The following is a 26,284-nucleotide window of genomic DNA, read 5'->3' on the forward strand; positions in this document are numbered from 1 at the left end:
ATGAATAAATTTAAGAGAATTTAGGTGTGTAAAAATGTCTATTGGGTCAAGGGTGTTTAACTGAAATGTACTTCCAGTTCACTGCCTAGTTTTAAATAATAAAAGATTTATTGAAGCGGGTTGAATAAAGCGCACCCTTTAGTATAATTTAAGAATTGTTAAATGCCATTTAGATAATTTGAAAGTCATTAATATTTACATTTATTAATATTAAATAATATAAAAGTAAAGTATTTTAAAGAAGGTGTTTAATATTTGGACTTTAAAAAACATGCCCATGTTATCAATTTCATTTAAATTCACACAAAAAAAATACCTTTTTAATTTATTATATAGTGTGTTTGGTTCTTAAATTAACTATTTCTATTTATTTTGAATTTTATAGAAAAATTACCAATTTATTTGGTTTAAAGAATAATATAGTATTGTTATTTTAAATTTATAAAAAATAATTATTCTTCACTCTATAATAAAAAAATAACTCTTCTTTTTTATTTATGTAAGAACAATTTTTTCATATATAAAAGATGGTATTTGTCTCTTTTATAATATTTCATCAAACAAATATAAAATTGATTATCTATTTAATTCTTAAAAAGTAAATACTTATTCTTTATATATTTTGTTTTTTTACCAATTCTAATAATTATATTATTCTATCTTCTTCTATTTAATGCCTTACTAAATGCCAACTCTCCTGCTCTCCAGACCGACTAGACTTTTACTCAGCGCCCGAGTCTTCAAGTCTTTCTGCTGGACTTCTGCTCCACGGCCCGCACAGACTTTCAACTGGTTCGCGACACCAGGACTTTTCACATAGGGTTACCGCCCCTAGGACTTTTGCCGGAAGCTTCGACCTGCCAAGACTTTCTGCCTAGAGTTACCACCCCCTAGGACCTAGGGTTACGCCCCCTAGGGTTTTCCACCTGCCTAACCGTAGCTAGGACTTTGCCTAAGAAACCTTAGGGCTTTTCCTGCAATCTCATTCAACCATATTAGATAACAAGACAACTTAACTTTGAATCCTTTGTTATTATCAAAACTCGGGTTCGATCGTCGGATGCTTCAGACAACAATGCTGCAATACTGTTCCGACAACTACGCTCTACACCGAATTCTAATACTGTCGGTATAATTTACATTACGCAATTTGTAATTATCTCCCTTTGTAAATTCTATGTAATTCTCCAAATTATTAGTGATATACCCACAGAAAGCGATTGTTGATCATGGGCCTTGAAGTAGGAGTCGTCACAGGTTTTAACCAAGTAAAACCAATTTGTGTCAATTGTCTTTTATTTCCGCTGCTTTTATTACTCTATGTTCTCTCGATTTTGATCTAACAAATGTGAAAAGTTATGAGCGCTATTCACCCCCCTCTCTGATCTAACAAATAGTATCAGAATGGGGCCACTCTAAATCGATACAACTACAATTCGAACAATCTTTTTTATTACTTTTTCATCTATTTTTTGTTAAAAAAAATATTCTTACGTCTTTTTTTTTTATTTTAAAATTTTCATCATAAGTTAAAATTAGTGTAATAACCTCTTACAAATTTATCATTTCTTCGAATTTTCTCAAAATTGGTGCAACACCACTCGAGCCATTTTTCACCTTATTCTCTTCCCGTACTACTAATCCAAGACTAAATCTTGGTACACTTTTTCTTTTCTTTCTTCTGTGAGAGATTGCATATTTGAAATGACCCATCGCGAAGGCTACAATACCGTATGGCCGCAGCTTTTCTCCAGCGAGGATTTTGGATACTGGAAGGGTCGAATGGAATACCACCTCAAGATGCAGGTGGAAATGTGGATCATCATCCAAACGAGCTTCTCACTACCACTCGACGATACTGGAAAATCAGTGACATGTGACAACTAGAACCCACACCTAATGAAGAAGATCGAGGGTGATGCTAAAGCTACTTAAACCTTACAGCGTGGTTTAACCAAAGAGGAACTGAACTGAGTAAGACCATTCAACAGCACAAAGGATCTTTGGCAAAAATTGATCTACCTTTACCAAGGATCTTCCAACTCTAAGGTATGTAAGAAAGATCTATTTTTGAATAAATTATACAATATTAAAATGTAGAACGGAGAATCAGCTATTGGATCGAGACGCACGTGAGAGGGGGGATGAATCATATGATTTTAAAATCTTCTTCTTTTCGATTTTGAAAACAAAGTGCACAGCAGAAAAACATGAAAACAAAACAAGTAAAAAGGCACACGTTTGTTTTTTTACTTAGTTCGGAGCCTTCGGTAACTCCTACTCCAAGACCCAAGTCCCGCAAACCTATCGACAGGTAATCCACTAAATATCTTTTCTAAAACCGCCGAAAGAAAGGATCGAGTACAATAAAAGAATCGGAAAGTGTAATACACTACACTTTCCTTTATGCAACAATTTGTTGGACCCCGTGGTAGTTTTGATGTGATCAACCAAGTTGGTTAGGTCCTACTGTGTTTGATCCCTGTGTCTGAGTGTGCAAGAGCTTAGGAACACAGGAAGTCGAGTGGAAGACGCAGCTAGTGAGAAGGACGGCACGGGAAGGGAGCCGACGGGCTCGGTGCATCCGAAGGACGAGAGAGCTGCGGAAGAGTACTCCGGTGGGCGTGAAGAGCGTGCACGACGCTCGAGGGACGTTAAGCCGGGACGGAAGGCTGCTCGAAGGGAAGGCCAGGAATTGGGTTCGGGTGAGCCCTATTCTGGTTGGCCGAAATCACCCAAAAGAACGGAGCGTCGGAAGCTAGAAAAACCAAGCTGGAAACTGTGCTGCCAGCTTGGAGGCGCCTCCAAGCCTGCTGGAGGCGCCGCCATCATGAAGGCGCCTTCAACCCTGTTGAAGGCACCTTCAACAGGTCACTTTTGACCGTTTGCGTTGTGGATAAAGTTTTATCCGCTGACCGAGCTGGAGGCGCCTTAAACCTTGTTGGAGGCGCCTTGGACCCTCGGGATAGACTTTCCAGGAGCTATAAATAGGCCCCTGGAGCTAGGAATTAAACAACAACTCAAGCAATCAATCTGTAAGCAATTCCTAGCAGTAGTTCTGAGCAATTAAGAGTGTAAAAGGCTTCCCCGCCTTCAGAGAAGGAGAATTTTCTTAGTACGCTTTTCACTGCCCTGGATTAACAACCCTCTTAGTTGTAACCAGGTTAAACTTCTGTTTCTGTTTCTATTTTTTGTCTCTACTTTTTACTATTGCATTTATTCTGAGTTGAAATCCGAGGAGGGTATTTTTATTTTTGTTTTCAGCAATTCACCCCTCTCTTGCCGGTCTCCGCTGCACCAACAAGTGGTATCAGAGCCTGATCGCCTCAGAAGGACTAACCGCCAACTGAAGCACTACGATCAAGACGATGGCCGGAGCGAACATCCATCCCCCGAAGTTCGATGGAGACTTCGCCACATGGAAGCACAAAATGGAGGTATTTTTTAAAACCGAATTTGACATTCTGTTAATAATGAAATATGGCTATGCAGTTTCGAAAGACAAGGAGGAAAATACCTGGACGAAAAAGGAGCAAGCAGATTTCGTCGCCAACGGAAAGGCTGAGTTCCACCTACTCAGCGTTCTACCGCCGCAGGAGGTAAATCGGATCGGAAGCTACGAATCAGCGAAAGATCTTTGGGAAAAATTCCTAGAGCTTCACGAAGGTACTTCCGAAGCGAAGCTAGCGAAGCGCGACATCCTCCGAAACAAGTTAACGAACCTCCGGATGAACCAAGGCGTGAAGGTAGCGCAACTCTAGGCGAGAATCAAGGAGCTGATAATGCAACTAACGAACCTTGGAGAAGAGGTAACCAACCGGGATTCTATCCGATACGCGCTCAATGCCTTCCCGAGAACTCCAGAGTGGGCCTCCTTAGTAGATGCGTACTACATCTCTAAGGACCTCAAGGTAAGTATGTTAGAACAATTATTTTCGACTTCTGAACTTCACGAATCTCGAGTTTCAGAACCCAACGGAGCAGAGAAGACAAGTCAAAACATTGCCTTAAAGGCAAAGATGAACAGTTCTGACTCCGAAGACTCAGTCGACGAATCGGAAGCGACACTACTGATAAGATGCTTCAATAAGTTTTTTTAGTACTAATAAATTTAAATCGCAGAGGCATCATCGAAAGAAGAGGACGGTTCGCTGCTACAACTGCAATGAAGAGGGACACATCAAAGATGACTGCCCAAAGCTAAAGAGAAAGGAGAAAGAAAGGGCAAAGGCAAAATATAAGAAACTAGAACCCTCCAAGCACAAGAATCTGAAGGCTACTTGGTCAGATTCGTCAACCTCTGAGTTGGACATCGAAGAATTCTCAGGGTTAGCGCTATTGGCGAACCATCAACCGGAAGAAGACTCAAGCTCAGAGATGAGCATTGATGAAGGGGGAGGAACATTAGAAGAAGAAAGCAGCAGTGAAGGGGGAGCATCACCAGATCAGGTAAGTAAGGTACGTAATCTAACCCCGTCTCAGTCATTTCGATTTATTAAATTGCTGTCTAAAGACTTATTCGAAGTAGAAAAAGAAAAAAAAGAATTAAAAATGAAATTAGCAAAAGCATGTCCACTTGAAATGTATGATAGTGTAAAATCAGAAAATGATAAATTAAAATTAGAAATTGAAAAACTGAAATCTGCTGCATACTTAAATCAATTTCCAAATTCAAAATTAAGAATTTATGGTAAATTAAATTGGTATATAAGGAAACATCAAGGTCAACTTAGGAAAATACAAAATACTATGTACCCCCTAGATTTTTGAATAATCCTGTAGGAAGGAACCTCTATTGGGTTCCAAAATCTGTGTTTAATTAATTTTTCAAAAATTAAAAGCTTACAGTGAGAAAATTAAACATTGAAATTCTTTATGGAAGCTTTGTCTAAGGAAGTGGTTGTTGCTCCAATAACCAAGAAGGCCTAGTGCCTCGCCTCGACCTGGAAGCTAAAATATTGAACGAAAATGTTTAATTAACTTTATGAAAAAGCATTAAACAAGAATTAAATAATGCTTTGAAAGTTTATCAAATATTTGTTAAATTAAATAAAAATTCCTCAGAATTTTTTTTTAATTCTAACTTAATTTTTTTTGAACATTTACTCAGGATTTTTTTTACTTAGATTTTTTTTTGGAAAATTTATTTTAACTTAGCAATTTTTTCAAAAATTCATTTTTAACTTAGAAAATTTTCAAAAACTTCAATCTTACTTGAAAATTCTTAAAATCCCATTTTTTGCTGTGATCAAAGGGGGAGAGAAAAGTACAAGTTTAAGGGTACAACTTTAAGGGGTTAGAGAAAACTTAAATTTTTTTTATATAGTGTTGCAATTTTACTAATTGAAAAAATTATTCTTCACTTGTTAGTTTAATAATTTTTTCTTTAAAATTACTGTTTATGTCTATTTTTAACCCTAACTTGAACTTGGGTTGATGCACATCAAAAAAGGGGAGATTGTTGGACCCCGTGGTAGTTTTGATGTGATCAACCAAGTTGGTTAGGTCCTGCTGTGTTTGATCCCTGTGTCTGAGTGTGCAGGAGCTTAGGAACACATGAAGTCGAGCGGAAAACGCAGCTAGCGAGAAGGACGACACGGGAAGGGAGCCGATGGGCTCGGTGCGTCCGAAGGACGAGAGAGCTGCGGAAGAGTACTCCGGTGGGCGTGAAGAGCATGCGCGGCGCTCGAGGGACGTTAAGCCGGGACGGAAGGCTGCTCGAAGAGAAGGCCGGGAATTGGGTTCGGGTGAGCCCTATTCCGGTTGGCCGAAATCACCCAAAAGAATGGAGCGTCGGAAGCTGGAAAAACCAAGCTGGAAACTGTGCTGCCAGCTTGGAGGCGCCTCCAGCAGGCTTGGAGGCGCCTCCATCATGAAGGTGCCTTCAACAGGTCACTTTTGACCATTTGCGTTGCGGATAAAGTTTTATCCGCTGACCGAGCTGGAGGCGCCTTGAACCTTGTTGGAGGCGCCTTGGACCCTCGGGATAGACTTTCCAGGAGCTATAAAAAGGCCCCTGGAGCTAGGAATTAAACAACAACTCAAGCAATCAATCTGTAAGCAATTCCTAGCAGTAGTTCTGAGCAATTAAGAGTGTAAAAGGCTTCTCCGCCTTCAGAGAAGGAGAATTTTCTTAGTGCGCTTTTCACTGCCCTGGATTAACAACCCTCTTGGTTGTAACCAGGTTAAACTTCCGTTTCTGTTTCTATTTTCTGTCTCTACTTTTACTACTGCATTTATTCTGAGTTGAAATCCGAGGAGGGTATTTTTATTTTTGTTTTCAGCAATTCACCCCCTCTTGCCGGTCTTCGTTGCACCAACACAATTTAAGTATAATATTAATGTTCGTTACCCAACACCTTCATAGATGATTGGATCTGGCTCGATGTTAGACGACTCCTCAGCAGTGGTTGAGCACACTAGCAAGAAGCTAGAGCAGTCAGAATGTCAACCGGATGCGTAGAAGCTTGTAGAAGCTTGTAGAAGAGATCATTTGAAAGCCTTGATCGAATGCTTCTTTTATAAGGGATGGAAGGCACCTTCTATAGCACGAAGGTGCCTTCCATAGGCAAACTTTTATCCTGACAAATCTGCTCTTTATCGTTGACAAAGCCTTCTTCCTTATCTGACTAAAGGCGCCTTCCAAGCGCCCAAAGGTGCTTTCCATGAAGAGTACTCAAGGCGCCTTCCGTCACATGAAAGGCACCTTAGGTATTGTTCATCTGAGACATTTTGTGCTCTTTTTCCCTATAAAATGTGTTAGTGACGGAAGACAAAGTTAGCATAATAAAATTAAGCAGTAATAATTAGTTCTTATCCTTCCAAGACCAAGAACTAGTCAATGTCTAAATTTAGGTTTCCGAAATAGACCTAAATTGGGTTGATGCCTACTATCCTCACAACCAGGACCTGTCCTCACTGAGTTACTCTCCTCCAGTGACTTATCTCAACTTACTAAGTGTCAAGTTACTTCCTTGATCTCCAATCTGACCCACCAGGTCTTCCTACCGGAATCACACATCCGGACTTCACCTATTGAGAATAAAACATCTCGACCTCCTATCAGAATCTCACATCCGGACTTTAATCCATCAGGAATCGAACATCCTGACCTCCTGTCAGAATCCCAAATCTAGACTTCGTGTATGGTGTTTGGTCCTCTTGACCTGTCAAGTTAGTCAACTCTATGCACTCGATAACAAGGTTAGATCACAAACACATCTAACTTTATTCCACTTTTCATTCATCAAAACTCAAGTTTGGCCATTGGTGCCAACTGCACCAACATCAACAAGTCAACTACACGCTCGGATCCAAGACTTGCTCAACGATCTCCATGTCATCGAACAAAAGGTAGAGACTGTGACATTATAATGTATGCATTAAATACTAAGGAATAAATTATGAGCATCGATGGTAGATGCATACAAAGTTTCTAAGGACTTTTCATTAATTAGGCTAGATGAGATATTTTTGAGTTTAAATTACAAGAACAGACTAATACACTACCAGTCGAAAAAGGTATTATGTTACTTGCAGGAAAGTTCACAAATAAGAAAGTGAAGCCCAAGTACCAACTTGAACCTGAATCTTAAGATGAATCAGATTCAGAAGATGAAGACAAGATTACCGCCGAACTAGTTAACCTAGTTCAGAAAATGCTTTAAAAGAAAAAGATGATCCAATCCAAGAGCAAGCAACCAAGTCTGAATCAAACCACGAAGCCCAAATTAAAAGTGATCTGCTACGAGTGTAACCTACAGAAGGGGAACTACAAGCTGAATGCCCAAACAATAAGCAAAGAAGAAGGAATACTTTGAAAATAACGTGGTCTGAGTCCTCGGAAGACTTCTACGAAGGGCACGAACAAGTGAGCTTCTTTGCTTTACTAGTACAAGCTCACGTTGCCAAAATCAGAGTTAAATCCGAAGCCTAGTCCGAGTGAAGCCACAAATCCATATTTGGTTCAGACGATTCCAACTCCACTATAAGTTCATAAGTAATTAGATTAGAAAATTTAATTTCTTATTTATCAAGGAAATTAGCCAAGTTCAATATCCGGGTTAAATCATTCAAAAAGGAGGTCAAAGTCCTTGAGGAAGTGACTAACCTAAGTTCCTTGATTGATCAAGTTCAAGATGGAATCTCAACTCAAGTCTAACAGCTTGAGGAAGAGAATTCCACCTTGAAAAGACAAGTCAAGGAACTCAAGAACACATTGGAACAATTCTCTTTGGATTTCAAGAACCATGATCTGATTTTTGGAAAACAAAGGGTCATATACAATCGATCTGGACTTAGATATAAGGCAAAACAACGATTTAAATACTACTTGTCTTTAGTTTATCGAACCAATAAAAAATTAGTATAAGCATGGGTCACTAAGTCTAACTTGACTAATCAGGTTAGACTAAATCAATATTAGATCCCCAAGGATCAAATCCACTACCTTGATAGACCTTATCAAGGCTATAATCCAGGGGAGCCAATAGAAAGATCATTTTTATTAGATATATTTGCTTGATTGTTTGATTTAGTGCTTTCTTTATTTCTGCCTAGATTATGATGGTTAGATAAGGACTTAGGCTTGATTGACACTTAATTAGTTAGACCAAATATTCTTAGAAAGAAAGTTAAATGTTCAATTTCCTTAAAAGGCTTTGTTTAGAAGTAGTTGATGCTTCAATACTCAAGAAGGCCCCGTGCCTCACCACAGCCAGAAAGTTGATTATCAAAATGAATATTTAACAGACTTGTTGGATCGAAAAGCACTAGAGGGGGGTGAATAGTGCTCATGGCTTTCACTTTTCGTTTCGAGTAAACGTAGTGGAAATAAGAACAAATAGCCAAACACCAAGATTTACTTGGTTCGGAGCCTGGGGCGACTCCTACTCCAAGGCCCACACTCGTTGAGCGTTTATTTTAGGCAATAACTATAATCTCACAAAAGGTTATAAATGAATATTACAATTAATCTGTACTGAAAATTATATCGACACAAGTGAATCGTAAAACTGAAGTTTCTGACCGTCGGTGTCTTGTTATAGCTCAATTGGATCGTCTCGTTAGTAGTGTGCTGAAGAAAGATTGCTTAGAAAGTGTTGTCTCAAGCTGCTGGTCGAGACTGGCTAATATAAGTCATTGAGGGCGCCTTCAAGACCCTTAAGGGCGCCTCCGAAGGCCCGGATCCACACCGGTGATAAGATCCGAAACTCCCGTAGCTTATTCTCTTGAGGGCGTCTCCAATGCCCTTGAGGGCGCCTCCAAGGCTCGAGGCGCCTCTAGCTCCTTTGGAGGATGCCTCCAACTCCGCTGCGTAGACTTCTTAGCTCTTGCACCCAAGGCGCCTCTAAGCTCCATATAGCCTAAGGTACTGTTCATCCGAGGTAAAACTTGCTTGTTTGTCCCTGCAAGATATGTTAGTCCCAAAATACCAAGCATACCCTGCAACACAAAGTTAGCACATAATAAAACATAAACATAAATGTTTGACAGTCACCGGACTGTCCGGTTCTGACTTCGGATTTTCGTCCGAAAACCCTAGGTCGAACCGACGCCTACTATTCCCTCAGTGGGGAACGCGTCCTCATCTACTCCACTTAGGAGAGTATACCTGTTGCCAGTTCGATCTTCTAGATCGACTGGGCTTTTGCTCAGCGCCCGAGTCTTCAGGTCTTTCCGTTGGACGTCCGCTCCACGACCCACCCATACTTTCCACCCGATCCGTGACACCAGGATTTTCACCTAGAGTTTCCGACTCTAGAACTTTTGCCCGAAGACCTCGACCCACCAAGGCTTTCTGCCTAGGGTTACCACCCTCTAGGGTTTTCCCTTTGCCTAACCACAGCTAGGAATTTTTTTCACCTAAGGTTACCACCCCCTGGGACCTAAGGCTACCACCCCCTAGGGTTTTCTACCCACCTAACCGTAGTAAGACCTTTGCCTAAGTACACTTAACACTTTCTTGCAATCTCATTCAAACATGTTAGATCAAAAGACAACCTAACTTTGAACTTTTTGACATAATCAAAATATAAGTTCGATCGTCGGATGCTTCCCGCACCAACAAGACTAACTGTTAGACCTTAGTCTAACTCAAATATAAATCAATCCATAGATTTTAACTTGAATTGAAGATAAAATTAATAACCATATTATAAAACCCATAAGGTTTCCTATTTCAAAAGCTAGAAAAGAGTGAAATGAATTTAATTTAAAATTGAGAATTAGTTTAATCAATATTAAAGCTAACTTAACTCAACCTTAATCAAAATTAAAATCAAACTTAACTCAACCTTAATCAAACTTAATCAAAATTAACTCACCCGTAATCAAACTTTAATCAAACTTAACTTAACCATAATCAAACCTATTCAAACTTAATTAATTTTTAAAACTTAAATTAATTTTCAAAACTTAAATCAATTTTTGAAACTTAAATTAATTTTAAATCTTAATTAATTTTTTAAACTTAATTATTTTTCAAATATAATTAATTTTCAAAACCTTTATTAATTTTCAAAATGTAAATTAATTTTTTAAACATAATTATTTTTCAAACATAATTAATTTTTAAAACTTAAATTAATTCTCAAATCTTAATTAATTTTTCAAAATTTAAATTATTTTACAATACTTAATTTCAACACTTAATTACTTTCAAAACCTTAATTAATTTTTAAAACTTAAATTAAATTCAAAACTTAATTAAATTTTCAAAACTTAATTATCTTCATAACTTAATTATTTTCAAAGCATAATTATTTTCAAAAACCTTAATTATTTTCAATACTTAATTAAATTCATAACCTTAATTAATTTTAAAACATAATTAATTTTCAAAACTTAAATTAAATTCAAAACTTAATTAAATTTTAAAACTTAACTTAATTAAATTTTTTTATAACCTAAATTAATTAATTTAACTTAGTTAATTTCAATCTAAACTATCGTAATCCTAATTTTAATTCAATTTTTACTTAATTTATCAAAATAAATTTTCATTAACTTGATTTAATCTAAAAATAATTGAAACTTAATCCAAGTTTAACTTGGATTAAACTCTAAATCATATCAAATCAAATAGATAAGAATCCTATTTGATAAACTTACCAAAAATGATTTACTCAATTTGAATCATATATAATTTTACATTATATAAATTATGCATCTTAACACATAAGACTACCATATTTAAAAATCTAAAATATGTGAGATACTAGGAAAATCACAAATTTTTTTTATATGTTTGGACTCTAGGATTATAATCTAACCATTAATTGTATCTAATTTTAAAGTTAACTACCCTCTCAAAGTTAAAGCACTTACTTAAAAAGTTTTTTTATTTTTAAGGTATTAATAAGGGGGGAGAAAAAGAAGGTTAAAATTTAAGTATTTTCAGTGTTTGTAAAAGCTAAGTATTTTTCAAAGAAGAAAAGTTAAGTATTTTTTTAAAAATGAAAGTTAAGTAGTACTTTTTTTTGGGGAGCTTAAAGTTAAAATATTTTATAAAAAAGATTAAAAGTTAGGTTTTCAAATTTCGGTACTATTTTTATAAGTTAACAATTTTTTTCTCTACTTAGTATTTTTTGATATATGTTAAAAGGGGAGAAAAATGTTGAAAGTAAAGTAAAAAGTTTATTTTGAGGAAGAGTAACATTTAAGAGGAAATATTGATTTTATGCTTGATCAGATCTGATTTAAGTTTGATCACATTCAATTTTAGTCTTGATCAGATTTTGATTTGAAAGTTAATAATTTACAATTAATTAAGGATTTTAGGATTTATTAAAGTTAAGAATTTGAAATAATTATACTTTTGAAATTAATTAAGAATTTAAAATGATTAATATTATGATTTAATTTTTGAAATTAATTATGATTTGAAAATAATTAAGATTTTGAAAATTAATTATGATTTGAAAATAATTAAGATTTTAGAAATTAATAATAATTAAGATTTTGGAAATTAATTATGATTTGAAAATAATTAATAATTTAAATTAATTAAGGTTTGAATTTAATAATTTTGAAATTAATTAGGATTTAAAATTAATTAATTAAAATAACTTATATTAATTAATTTGCATTAATTTTAATCAAATTGAGCTTAATTAATTTGAATTTGGTTATCTACTTTTTATTTTAAATCTAGGTCCATCTCACTCTTTTCTAGATTTTTAATCAAGGAACCTTAATAGTTTAGTGAGATGGTTAATTTAATGTTCATTTCAGATTAAAAACTAAGCATTGATCTATATTTGAGTTATACTAAGGTATAACCGTTAGTTAATTAAATATTCATTTCAATAATTAGCTTCCAAGCTGTAGTGAGGCACTAGGCCTTCTTGGGTATGAGATCATCCACCACTTTTAGATAAAGCCTTTTAAAGAAATTAAATATTTAATTTTCTTTCTAAAAATCCTAGGTCTAACTAGTCAAGTGTGAATCAAGCCTAAGTCGTTATCTGTAAAATATGGCACCCAAATAATAATTAAATAATAAAATTATTTGAGAAATAATCTTATTGGATTTTTCAAGAATTTTTAAAAATTGTTTGTGATTTAAACAGAGGTTATAGGACATGTCTTAAGGGGATAAAGGTATTGGGCTTAGAGAAAGCTTGTTTGGATTACGTAATTAGGTGGGAGTTGATTGAAGAATTAGCATTGGGTTTAATTAATTAAACCTAGGTACATAAAGAGAACTTAGGTCTTTAATTTCCAAAAATGTCCTCATCCAATCCTTTTTCTTCTTCCCCTCCCCCGATCCCAATCGCCGATGTCGTTATCATCAGATTCCTTTCTCCCACCTCCGCTGATCCCTACTTCGCGAGCGCCTTATTCATTCCTAACTCATCGTCTGTCACGCCCCCAAAGGAGTCCCTGTCAGACAAAAAATCCGACAGCATCTCCCCTGTACCGGTGACAATATGAAGCATCACTACAAACAAATATACATCAGCTATAAACGGCTGGAATATTTACACAACCACGCAGTATATATCATCAGCCTACTCGGCTGGAATAAAAGAGACAACAACCACGCAGTTATATAAATATATAACAGCCCACTCGGCCATACAAAAAAAAAAAACCAACACAGCGGAAAAAAATAATACAGGAAAGCCCACACAAACCAAATAAATACAATGTATGCCGGCACGGCTTAAACACAAATACAACACCAAAACCTGAAGATAGCCACATGGCTAAACACAAATACAATGCCAGAAATAATAAAAAGATATACAAAAGAAAACAAGTACGGTCTTCGGATGTGACGTAGGACCCGGCAGACAGGATACTCCGAGCGACACTCCAACCATCTACCTGAAAACATAAAGATATACATGTGGTGGTGAGTATAGGTAACTCAACGGGTAATAGAAAAGATAGTGCATGGTCCATAAACAAACATGGAGATCACAAGTATACAGTCTCAGTGGGGAATAAGAACATGATCATACTATCATAATCAATGCATCTGAACATACCTGACATAATAACCTGACATAAACTGTACGAACCACAACTAGCATAATGACAGATACATACCCAATCTGGAATCGACACATGGTACAATGATCAGTAAACTCACCGGATCTGCAACAGATATACCCGTGACACCTGTGCAATATAAATACGACTGCATATACATGTAAAATAAATGACATGTATGCAGCATGACAACCAAATGCAACAATCATATCGCAAACAAATGCAACATACCACAAACACATGCAACTAGTATCTAGTAGGCATGTATGCAAATATAACCCCCAGATGCACCGTGCATCATATGCAAAAGTGCATGCATGCTCCATGGTCACCCCCGCCACCTCTCCGAATACCACGACCCCTGTATGGCCGAGAGGCTTGGGTCTGTGACGACTGTACTACCCTCCAGCCCACTATATAGTGGTCGAGGCGGACAGTCCGCTAGTAGCTATCTAACTACATAGCATCAGGGTCCCTGACTGCTCACAACGCCGGATCTCACTAAACCTCGTGACCGGGTGGCACGACAGGACTAGCAGCAACTGCTCCAACTACCACTACCCATGAGTGGCCGAGTGTGCGGTGCTAAACCAAACCAACTGATGACTCTCTCAACCACAAGGGAGACAACGGTCATCAGATGTAATGAATGATGAACATGATATATATATATATAATCATCATCCATGCAACAACCCCAAACCTCAAAAAATACCTCCAACAAGAGTATAATCGTCATGATACCTCCACGTATCCCACCAAACATATGTACACACTACACATGTATAATCAACCAAAAATCTCCAATAATCCCACTAGACACATGTACACAAAATATAAATACAATCAACATGTATCCTCCCGTAAAAACACAACAGACATGTGTATACATCTCAAACATACAATCAACACCACTCCTCCAAAAGTACATGACAAATACGTATGTACACACCTCATGTAAATGCACGGTCAACAAGATGACTCCTATAACACATACCCACCTATGTACAGTCCACATCATATACCCAATCAGCATGGTAATACTAACAACCCGACAAACCCTACAAGACATACTCTACACGTGTAATCACAACAGAGTAGATATCAAGAGTGGAGACTGTATATGAATTAAATAGATCATCACAAGGGTCAAGCATAAGTATCATGCAGGAAAAACAGCAACCGATCATGATAGAAGATAAAGCAGCCTAAATCATCCAGTAAAAACAACCATGCACTAAGTACGAGAAAATCTACATAGAGATCAAGGAAGAAATACCCGCCTTAAATCTATCGATCGTGATCTGGAAATCCCACGTCGAGACACTCGTCTCAAACCAAAGTCCTGCAATCATATAATGTATTTAGCTAGTTACATATGAAGTAAATAACTAAACAACTTCCCCCACCTAATTAGAATAACCCTAATCAAACATGATTAAGGATTAATCCCTAAATAATCCTTAATCACACTCCTTCTAGATCCCAACATAATCCACAATCCATTAATAAATCCAATGATTCTAAGAATGATCACATAACAATCTACATCAACCATGATCAATCACAAACTCCAACATGATTCACCTTTAAATTCTCATCCATATCCATAATTTCCAATCCCAAATCCCTAATCTAATATCAACATGGATTCAACAATACTTGCTAATATATCTAAGCAAGAAGAAAACCCTACAACCCATAAAAACCTACTTGTGTAACATGCTACTAAGAATCAAAAGTGCATCACTGAAATACACTCACCTTGAGATAGAGCAGCCCAATCCAGTATCTCACCGCCTTACACCCACTATCCAGAAGCTACAAAAGTGCACAAACACCTATGCTTCCAAGAAACAATCCAAAACATACCCATGATGATCATGTATCCATCTACATAAATCATTCACTAAATAACCATTACAAATCAATTCCAAAGCTTACCCAACCTGGACTTCTCCTTAGTCGATTCTCTGCTAGAAATTGGTAGCTAGGGTAAGGTGGGGTTGCTGCACTCCCAAACCAATATCCTAAAATACAACCAACATCTCAATATATAGCATTAGGTTCAAATCTCAATCCACCAACCGAAACCAACCAACTTATCTAATACAAGAAAGAACCAACAGTATATCAATTCAATTCTCATCATAGCTTACCTCCAATTCGATCCCTGTTTTCCAACAAGAGCAGCGATGTGTAATCGGCTGTGTTGTCTGGGAGATTCAAAGCAAATGCCTCATGTCGAATCCAAGCAACAAGGCTAGTACAACTCCAAGGATCAGGAACAGAATCCCTCTACAAGGAAAGGATCGAGAATACAAGCAATGCTCAAAGCAAAGATCGGCTGGATAAAGAGAAAACTAGAATCAACGACATAACCTACCTTCCTGTGGCTGGAAGTATCGCGACTAATCCAAGGCACTGGAGCAGTGAGGTAGACTCGAGATAGGGCTCGGGAGATAGTGGCAATGTCGAGTATAGATCCGACGCGATCGGTGAAGATCAAAGGCTCGGATTAGAGACAAAGGGAAAAACTGCGACGGTTGGCCAGAGGCGAAGGAGTACGTCGCTGGTGCTCACGGCAATCCGACGATCGGGCCGACGACGCCGGGTGATCGGAAACAGACGACAACAAGAAAGGCAGCGGTGTCGAATGGCAGAGAGGGAATGGAGTCGCCACTCCTCGTGTCGGCTCCTTCCCTTTCCGGCAACGTCATCCAGCCAACGGTGAGATGAGATCGCGAGGCTCGGCATCGACATACCTAGGGTACGACGAATTCGGGAAGGAGGAGAAGAAGACTCAGATCGGCAAGAGGAAGGAGAGGCTCCACACCTTCAGAGGGAGAGGGAAAAAGAGGCTCGACGTCGGTGATCGGGCGGAGAAATCGTCGGAGAGGGAAGGGGGTTTCGGGCGCGAGGCCGAGGAAGAGGAGATCGGGGAAGAGGGGGTCGGGAGGAAAGGAACTCGCGCGAAGGAGGAGGAGGAGGAAATCGGGGAATTAGGGCTTAATTAAGTACTTATGTTTAATTTAATTAAACTCAAAGTTTTCTCCTTCATCAACTCCCACTTAAATGATGTTCCAAATAGGCTCCCACTGTACCCCGAATCCATCCCCTCAAAACGGGTCATACGGACTCCGTTTAAATCCCGAAAAATTTCTAAAAATTCCCTAAAAATTCAATAAGATTTTTCGTCCAATAACATTTATTATTAAATTTTAATAATAAATTATCGTCGATCCCTATTTCACGAGCGCCTTATTCATTCCTAACTCATCGTCGATCGCCGACACTGATCGTTGGCATGCGACATGCCCTAATGTTGGCGCAGATCCATCGTCTTCACCCTTGAGGTGAGCCCTGACCTTGATCTATGTGGCCGAGCTCTAACCTTTCGGTCTCCTCCTGATCCATCTTCGCCGGTGGTCGAGCGCCATCCGAGCGTCGTCGTTTGTCCATTACTCTTCTCTCTATCCAGTCGGTAGTTGTGTAAGAGATCACCGCTAGCAACTTCCCGATCTCTCGCCGATCGACACTAGTCTTCCTCGTCCAGGTGGTTGCCACCCAATCTTTTCCCTCCAGCCAACTATTGCTGATCTATCCCAACGCTAGTATCTTTTAGGCACGAGCAAGGAGGATCTATACTCTGTCCAGATTTGGTGAAGAGGATGATCATTAGAGCATCATTTTCTCTATGGAATCAAAGAGGAGAGCATAAACTCCTCACAACTATGTTTGAGGTCTTTGTTAAGCAGCTACGGATCTGAGAGGGGAGCTCCATGTTCTCCACAACAACTTTGGATTTCTTCATCGAAGGGTTGCAGATCTTTTTCGGGGTAAGGTTGATGAATTTAGTCTTGATTTAGAGTACAAGGCCAATTAATGGATCCGTTGTTTGGATTGTTAGGTTTGCAAGAGAAGGGAGTAGAGGATAGTTGTAGATTGCCGTTGTTGGCTGTTAGCTACTTCTAGTGCCACCTTGTTGCCAAATTTAGGGTAAGGCATGTTGAGTTTTGATTTTATTTCTGCATTGGATTCGCTAATTAGTTGATGATAATTAATGGATATATTTGGTTAATTGGATAAGTCAGATTGTTAGTTCATGTTTTTCTTGGATTAAACTGAAGCATGTGAAGGAAAAATTTAGATCAGTTTGGATTGATTAATAGTTGATACATTGATTATAGATCCTTAGTTTTGTCTCATATCTTGTATTTGTAGGATTCGAGTTGGATGTGATCTTTTGGACTTATTATAGATGGTTGACATGATCTACGTATAAAGGCGGGTATTTCTTCCTTGGCCTCTATTTAGTTCTTTGAACTTTGTGCATGGTTATTTTTGATTGATGGATTAGGTTGCTTTACCTTAAATCTATACGTTTGTTGCTATCTTGCTTGATACTTATGCTTGACCTCTGAGATGATCTATTTATATCACATACAGTCTTAGCTTTTGAAAATCTAGACTCTGTTGTGTGTTCACATGTAGAGAATGTATGGTAGGATATGTCTTGCTGACTGAGTTAACATACTGATTATGGTATTATGTGTACACATGTTTGGTATGTGTCATAGGAGTTATCATGTTGACCATACATTTATATATTGTATGTATACACATGTCCGATGTTATCTATTGGAGGTTTCATGTTAATTGTACCTATGTTGTGTGTACATGTGTATAATGTTATTTATTGGAGGTTTCATGTTGATTGTATCTATGTTGTGTGTACATGTGTCTGATGTCTACTATTGGAGGATCATGTCGATAATACCTATGTTAGTGATTATATGTGTTTGGTGTGACATTGGAGCTATCATGATTATACATATGTGGTTGTGCGCATATGTATCTAGTTTGACTACTGGAGGTTTCTTATTGATTATACCTATGTTATAGGGTGCACACGTGTGGGGTGTGTACATGTCTTGTTTGATTACATATTTTACTTGTTATTTAGAGGACACCTATTGGATCTATCCATACCTATAGATATAGGTGATTGATAGATCATGCATTGGGGATACTTATGATGATGAAGTTATTGCATTGATGATGATTGTGTCTATATCATGATTATTTACATCATGCTCATCATTGCACTGCATGCTGGCGACCATTGCCCCCTTATGGTATGAGCTAGTTGTTAGTCATTTCTAGTTGACCATTCGGTCATCCCGAGGAGGAGTGGTGGTATAGAGTGGAGCTTGTCCTGTCGTGCCGCTCGACCACTCTATGTAGTGGTGGCATAGAGTCGTGCAGACAGTGCCCCTTGTTGTTATGTAGATAGATAGCTACTCTACATCCTGCCCGTCTCGACCACATTGATGTAGTGGTAGCTTGGAGATGCGAGTAGCTGTCATAGTCCTGTCCGTTCGATCACTCAGATGTAGTGGCAGCTGTGAGCAGTGTGTAGGAGTGGCGCATACATGCATGCGCTTTTGTATATGATGCGCGGTGCATTGGTTGAGATATATTTGCATACATGTGTAGCAGATACTGTTAGTTAGAGCCCTAGAGCCAATCATTTGATGATTGTTATATGAACTCATTGTATCATATTCTTGTATATAAATAAATGTATTTGTTTTGGTTATTATACTTACTTGTATTGGTGCCAAATAACTAAGTATAATAGTGTCCTTGAGTAGAGGGTTCTTACCTATATCAATCGGTTAGTTGAACCGATAGTGAGATGATATAGGGAACACTACTCTTAATCATTTCTAGTCAAGTATTAACATTCAGGGACAACGTTAATGCGACGAGACTAGCATGTAGGTCAACTAGATGACTTGATCTCACAAGTCATGGATATAGAGATATCAAGTTGACACATGGGTATGCATTGGAGAATGTATACTGAATGACCCGCCATGAGAAAGTATCATGGATCGCTATATGAGTGTCATATACTTTCTCATATGGCTATTAGTATGACTACTAGTCCTTGGACCTGAAGTCACCATGGTTCCCTACATAAGGAGTTACATACTTTGGCTTCGTCAAACGTCACCCGTAACTAGGTGAACTATAAAGGCGATTACTGGGTATGTAACAAATTATGCGGAGGGATGTGAGTGATGTAGATGAGATCTATCCCTCCTATATTATAGGAGAGACATCGATATTCTTGATAGAGTGAGACCACTAAGTGCATGGCCATGCCCAAATGAGTCAATATAAGATATTGAGCTCATTTGATCGAGTGAGTCTACTTGGAGTTCAAGATTTAGATTGATTAGAGGATGACATGGTTTATGCTTCATATTGATCAATCTAGATGTCTAGGATAGAAGGACAATGTCATATATTGTGAGGAGTCACAATTAGTAGTCACAAGGTGATGTTGGATCTCAACATTCTTGTAACTTGGGTAGTAATGATGTGTTTCTAGATACCGCTCATTACTTATGCTTCTAAATGGGTTTAGGAGCATTGCCAATGTTACAAGAACCTATAGGGTAATACACAAAGGGCAATTAGATGGAGATTAGGTTCATTTGATGAACCTAAATGATTAGGTTCATATGATGAACCAAATTGGATTAAGAGTAATCCAAAGTAGGCTAATTGAGCTGGACTCAATTTGGTTCATGTGTTAAGTGAGTCTAATTTGGACTTAGACTCATTTAATAAATTTAATTCAATGAATAGAGATTCATTAAATTAAAATTGACTTGAACCAATGGTTAGATTAGATCAACCAAGGGAGAGAAGTGGTCAAGTTTGACTTGACTTGAGAGGAAGATGAAGGGTCAATTTTGACTTGACCATTTGCTACCTCATTGGTGAGTTGGCATTAAGTGGTCCAATGATGATGCTCCACATCATCATGGTTGCTTAAGTGGAATGCCACCTCATGGGAGTTACCAAGAGTTGTGACTCTTGGCATCCCATGGAGGTTACAATTCCCCTTAAAGTGGTCGACCACTTTTGATGAGGAGTTAGTGCATTTTGTGTGTTTTGTGTGAGTAACTCCATTATCTTCTTCCTCTCTAGTTTTCTTCTTGCTCTCCCTCTCCTCCATTACTGATCTCTAAGGTTGCTAGCACATCCTTAGAGGTTCTTCTCCATCTCTTGCTTGTGTGGATACACATAGAGAAGTGTCTACTTTGACACTTTCGAGATTCGGCGAACCGAGGACGAGCGGGATTGCGAAGGGCTTCGCATCAAGGGTAAAATCCTTCTCCTTGTAGATCTAGTTTAGAACTAGTGTAAGAAACTCGTACTCATAATGTTTTCGAAATTTTAATCTTCGCACGGATCCGGTGGCTGGGGTTTCGGGGTTTCCGCAACGCAAAAAGCGGTTTTTGCGGCCCGAAAAATCCAACAGATACTAGCTACATGTGATTGTGATATGTTGCACTTGTTTGAGCTATGATTGTTACATATGGTTGTCATGCTTCATACATGCCATTTATTATACATGTATATGTTGTTGATTATATTGCTCAAGTGTTGCAAGCAGATCTATTGCTGATCCCTAGTGAGTTTATTGATCTTTACACCGTATGTGATAGATCCAGATTGGGTATGAATGTTTATTATACTATGAGTGATCATGATCTTATGTGTCAGATACAGATTGAGTATGTGTATTCATTATGTCAATTATGATTATATGCATTGATTATGCCAGTATGACCATGTTCTTATTTCCTGATGAGACTGTATACTTTAATCTCTATGTTTTATATAGACTATGCACTATCTTTTCTATTACCCGCTGAGTGACCCACACTCACCACCGTATTTCTATGTTGTCTTTTTCCTCAGGTAGTAGGTAGTGATTATGGAGTCTCTTAGAGTATCCTGTCTACCGGTCCCACGTCACATTAGAAGATGGTCTTTATTTCGCTCTTGTTTTTCTTAAATATTTTCTTTATGGTATTGGCATTGTATTGGTGTTTAGCCATGTTGCTTCTTTACAGTTTTTAGTATTTTGTTGTGTTTAAGCCGTGCCGGCACACATTGTATCTTTTTGGTTTGTATGGGTGATATGGGTTATGATGGAGTGGCTTGGAAAATGGAGTAGAGGCCATGGTCGAGAAAGATAAGAGGGATATATAGTTGGGTGAATGTATGATTAATAGGATGATGAATGTCCAAATAAAAAGCTTTTTACACGTGCTCGATCAGGCAAACCCTGACTGACTGTAAGGGTATTTAGCCTTATATATAGTTTTTAGTATATTACCGACCGACCGAAGGCCGAGCAAGCGCTAGTATACGCATATGTGCTTGGCCATGCAAAGCCCGACCGAGTGTCAGTGCACGCATATGTGCTTGGCCGGGCAAAGCCCGACCGAGCATAAATGCACTTAGCCTTATATATAATTTTTAGTACGTTACCGGCCGACTGAAGGCCGAGAAAGTGCCAGTATGTGTATATGCACTCGGCCGGACAAAGTCTGTCCCAGTGTAAAGAAACTTAGCCTTATATATAGTTTTTAATATATTATCGGCCGAGGGAAGGCTGAGCAAGCATTAGTGTGAATATATATGCTCGGCCAGGCAAAGCCCGATCGAGTGTAAAGGAACTTAACCTTATATATAACTTTTAGTATATTATTTGCCGATTGAAGGCCGAGAGAATATGCGTATGCGCATATGTGCCCGACCGAGCAAAGTCCGACTGAGCGTAAATGTACTTAACCTTATATAGAATGTTTTAGTATATTATCGGCCGACCGAAGACCGAGTGAACGTCAATGTACGCATAGGTGCTCGGCCAGGTAAAGCCCGATCGAACATAAAAACACTTAACCTTATATATAGTTTTTAGTACGTTATCGGTCGATTGAAGGCCGAGCGAGCACTAATATGTGTATATGTGCTTAGCCGAACAAAGTCTGACCGAACGTAAAAGTACATAGATACTTTTTAGTATGTTACCAGCCGATTGAAGGTTGAGCGAGCGCTAATATGTGAATATGCGCTTGGTCGGACAAAGTCTGACCGAACGTAAAGGCACTTAGCCTTATATATAGTTTTTAGTATGTTACCAGCCAATTAAAGGCCGAGCGAGTGCTAGTATGTGTATATGCACTCGGCAAGACAAAGTCTGACTGAGCGTAAAGGTACTTTGCCTTATATATAGATTTTAGTATATTACCAACTGAGTGAACGCCGAGCGAGTATTAGTGTGAGTATATGCGCTCAGCCGAGCTCGACCGAACGTACAGGCACCTAGCCTTATATATAGTTTTTAGTATATTATCGGCTGACTGAAGGCCGAGCAAGCACTAGTGTGCATATATGTGCTCGGCTGGGCAAAACTTGACCGAGCGTAAGGGCGCTAATCCTTATAAAACTCATAGACATTCTTGGCTGAAATATGTTTAGCGGAGGGTATTCTCAAGGTATTCTCAATATATACTCGACTGGCTTGAATGATCAGTTAAGACATGCTTAACAGAATTATATAAGTATGACAACCTGATAAATTTGGCGGGAAATATCTTCTAAAAGCTTCTTCAGTTATAGTGATGTGTTCCTATGCATCCCACATCATAAACATGAGTCACAAATGACAAAAGAGATACATCTGGGGTGAAAAAAAGATTCCTTAAAAGATTATTGCACGACGATTAGAAAATGACTTTATCTCCTAATAAACTCTAATAAACCGGGGACCACTTCATAATGACGAAGGTTATATGAGATAGTATAAAAAGGGAAATCCTCTCTGTTGGTAAGGTAAGCAAATTCTAGAATCCAAGATCCGTTTCTAAGTACTTCAGTTACTATACTTTTTCTTTTTTCCATCTTGGAGAGAGGAACTGACTTGAGCGTTAGAGGGCCTAGCCAGGGATTCCCACCCTGGCCTTAGATCACTAACACTTTGTTGGCTCGTCTCACTGTTCACAGGATCATTGAGGGGTTCTTCTAGATCTTCAGGAGGTCATCTTCATCAGAGATCATTGTTCGTCGGAGCTAGCGCACCACTTCACAAGTTTCAGACAGGATCAAATTTGACGCCGTTTATGGGAACTATTTGTTGGTGCAAACTGCACCAGAATCAAATCTGAGTTTTGATGTTGTCAAAAGTTCAAGTTAAGTCTTGTTATGATCTAACAAGTTGACTGAGTGTGCAGGATGTTTACTCAACCGGGAAAGTCCTAGCTGGAGGCTAGGCAGAAAAGTCTTAGCAGATCGTGGAACCTAGGTGCAAGTCTAAGCAGGTAGTGCTAGTCCTCTGCTGGTCTTGAGTTGTTATTTTATCTTAGTTTCTCTATCAGACTTTGTTTTTAGTCTTGTATTGTTTTACTTATGGATATTGTATGAATTCATATAGTTTGATGGATTTTTTGGTATGATTTGGATTTATTCTACTACATGCCTGCCTGGACGGCAGAAGAGGTGAGTTCATCGGATTTGAGCTTTACGAGTGTAGTTGAGTAGGGTTGATTTTGAGTCATGGTATTACTGCTTTGGTTTGCTTATATTTATATAAACTGCGTGGTGATGTTTTATTTACATGTTATTATTCCAGCCGCATGTGGCTGAGGTATATGAGGATGTAGAAAAGTTTCAGATTGTCCGCTGTATAGGGGAGATGCTGCCGAAATTTTCTCGGACAGGGACTCCTCCGGGGCGTGACATAAGGAAATAGACCACCTTAAGCAACAAGTTAACTTGAGTGAGTCGACTAACCAAGTTCAAGTCGGAACTTCAACTCAAGTTGAAAAACTTGAGGAAGAAAATTCTGATTTGAAAGGTCAAGTCAAGCAACTCAAGAAAACGTTGAAAAGTTTGAAATGGGATACAAGTGTCTAAATATGGTACTTGGATCACAACGAGCCGTGTACAACAAATCGGGACTCGGTTACAAACTAAAACAAACAAACAAATCATACTTATCCTTAATCAGTCCAAATACTAGAAGACAAGTCAAAGCATGGGTTCAAATAAAACAGTTAATGAAACCAATTAAACCAAATTTCTACTTGGTCCCCAAGAGTCAAGTCCATTACTTAGATAGACCTTATCTAAGCTATGACTCAGGGGGAGCAACTAGAAAAACAATCCAACCAACTTAATTAAAACAAACTCAATACTTAGGATTAGGATTATTAGAACGGTTAGATGAAAAAGGTTTACCAAACCCTATAACATATTACCGGAATGGATTGGGATGATAGTACGTCAAGGAAACTTTGTCGAAGGCATGTCTATGTTGAATATGGAATTCTACCTAGTGCACTAGACTTAGTGGATCTGACCGAAGCTACCCCAGTCAAACATGGGCTAGTTAAACCAAAATTTAGTATTAAGTTTTTTGGGCAAGAACAGTTTGGAAAGTCTTCAGCAAGTGGTCTAATGATATTCAAGTAGGCCATATGCCTCACCACTGAACTAAAACTTATCCTTAGGACGCCTGCTTGAATAACCCAAAGCTAAGTTTGAATCTAACATGGGTTCAATAACCTCTTTCAAACAGAATTTAATTCAAACTAAAATTATTTTAAACTTTTTAAAAATTATTTTAAAAAATTAAAAATTATTTTAAACTTATTAAAAATTATTTTAAAAATATTAAAAATTATTTTAAAAATATTAAAAATTATTTTAAACTTATTAAAAAATTATTTTAAAAATATTAAAAATTATTTTAAACTTAATCAAAATTATTTTAAAATTAATTAAAATTATTTTAAACTTAATTAAAATTATTTTAAACTTAATCAAAATTATTTTAAAATTAATTAAAATTATTTTAAACTTAATTAAAACTATTTTAACTAATTATTTTAAACTTATGAAAAATTATTAAAAAAAAATTATTTTAACTTATTAAAAATTATTTTAAATTTATTTTAAAAAAATTAATTATTAAAGATCCGTTGATCGAACAATTGGTTCGGTCGACTGAACCGAACCCTTTTAATATGCCACTTTTATTATGCCACATGACGACTGGTTCAATTATTCGGTCGACCAGACCGTTTTATCTGTCGACCAAAAACATAACTCTCATCTGTTCAACTACCCTTCACCTTCCCTGTATCCATGCCAAAATTAAAGTTCCGGTCGACCGAACCGTTTTATCGGTCGACTGAACGTCTGTTCACCGGTCAAAAGTATGAGAGATTTAAGGGATCGGTCGATCGAACCCTTGATCGGTCGACTGATCATCTTCTATATAAGCAGAAGCGAGCAACCCTCACAACTCATCCAAATCCATTCTTCTACTCTTCTATCTCCTATACTAGTCGCCGATTCAAGCCTCTTCCTATCCGAAAATGCCTCGGTAAACTTCCTTTTATTCTATTCCTTTTAATATTCTTGCACAAGTTACTTATTGCATTTTATTTATTTGTTATAGTGAGAAAAGTAGAGTTATTGCACAAAGAGAGGCTAGCTCTCTTAATCCTAGCCAAGATCCTAGGTTCTCTATCGAAGAATTGCATCTATCTTTTCCTAATAAAAAATTTAAGGTTATCGGTACTCGTTGTTTGGATCTCCAATTCTATCAAACCTTTTGTCCTGAGGTCATAGAGATCAATCAACACTATCAACTTGATAGCATCATCTTTTGTAGACATGCATACAATCCTATTCTCTGTTCGGAATTTTACCACAACTTGTGCGAACTTGATCCCCATCATTTTAGGACTAGAGTTGCTACTCGAGACATGTTGTTTGATCTTGACATGTTTCTTCGATTTCTACGGATCCGACCGTCAGTTAACCGTATCTTTTTTAGTAAGTCTCTTCCTGATCCGTTACCTGCTCCTTTCTCTCATCTGACTCTAGATCTCATGTATGCTGA

Source organism: Zingiber officinale, chromosome 3A, assembly GCF_018446385.1.
Source record: "Zingiber officinale cultivar Zhangliang chromosome 3A, Zo_v1.1, whole genome shotgun sequence".
Lineage (NCBI taxonomy): Eukaryota > Viridiplantae > Streptophyta > Magnoliopsida > Zingiberales > Zingiberaceae > Zingiber > Zingiber officinale.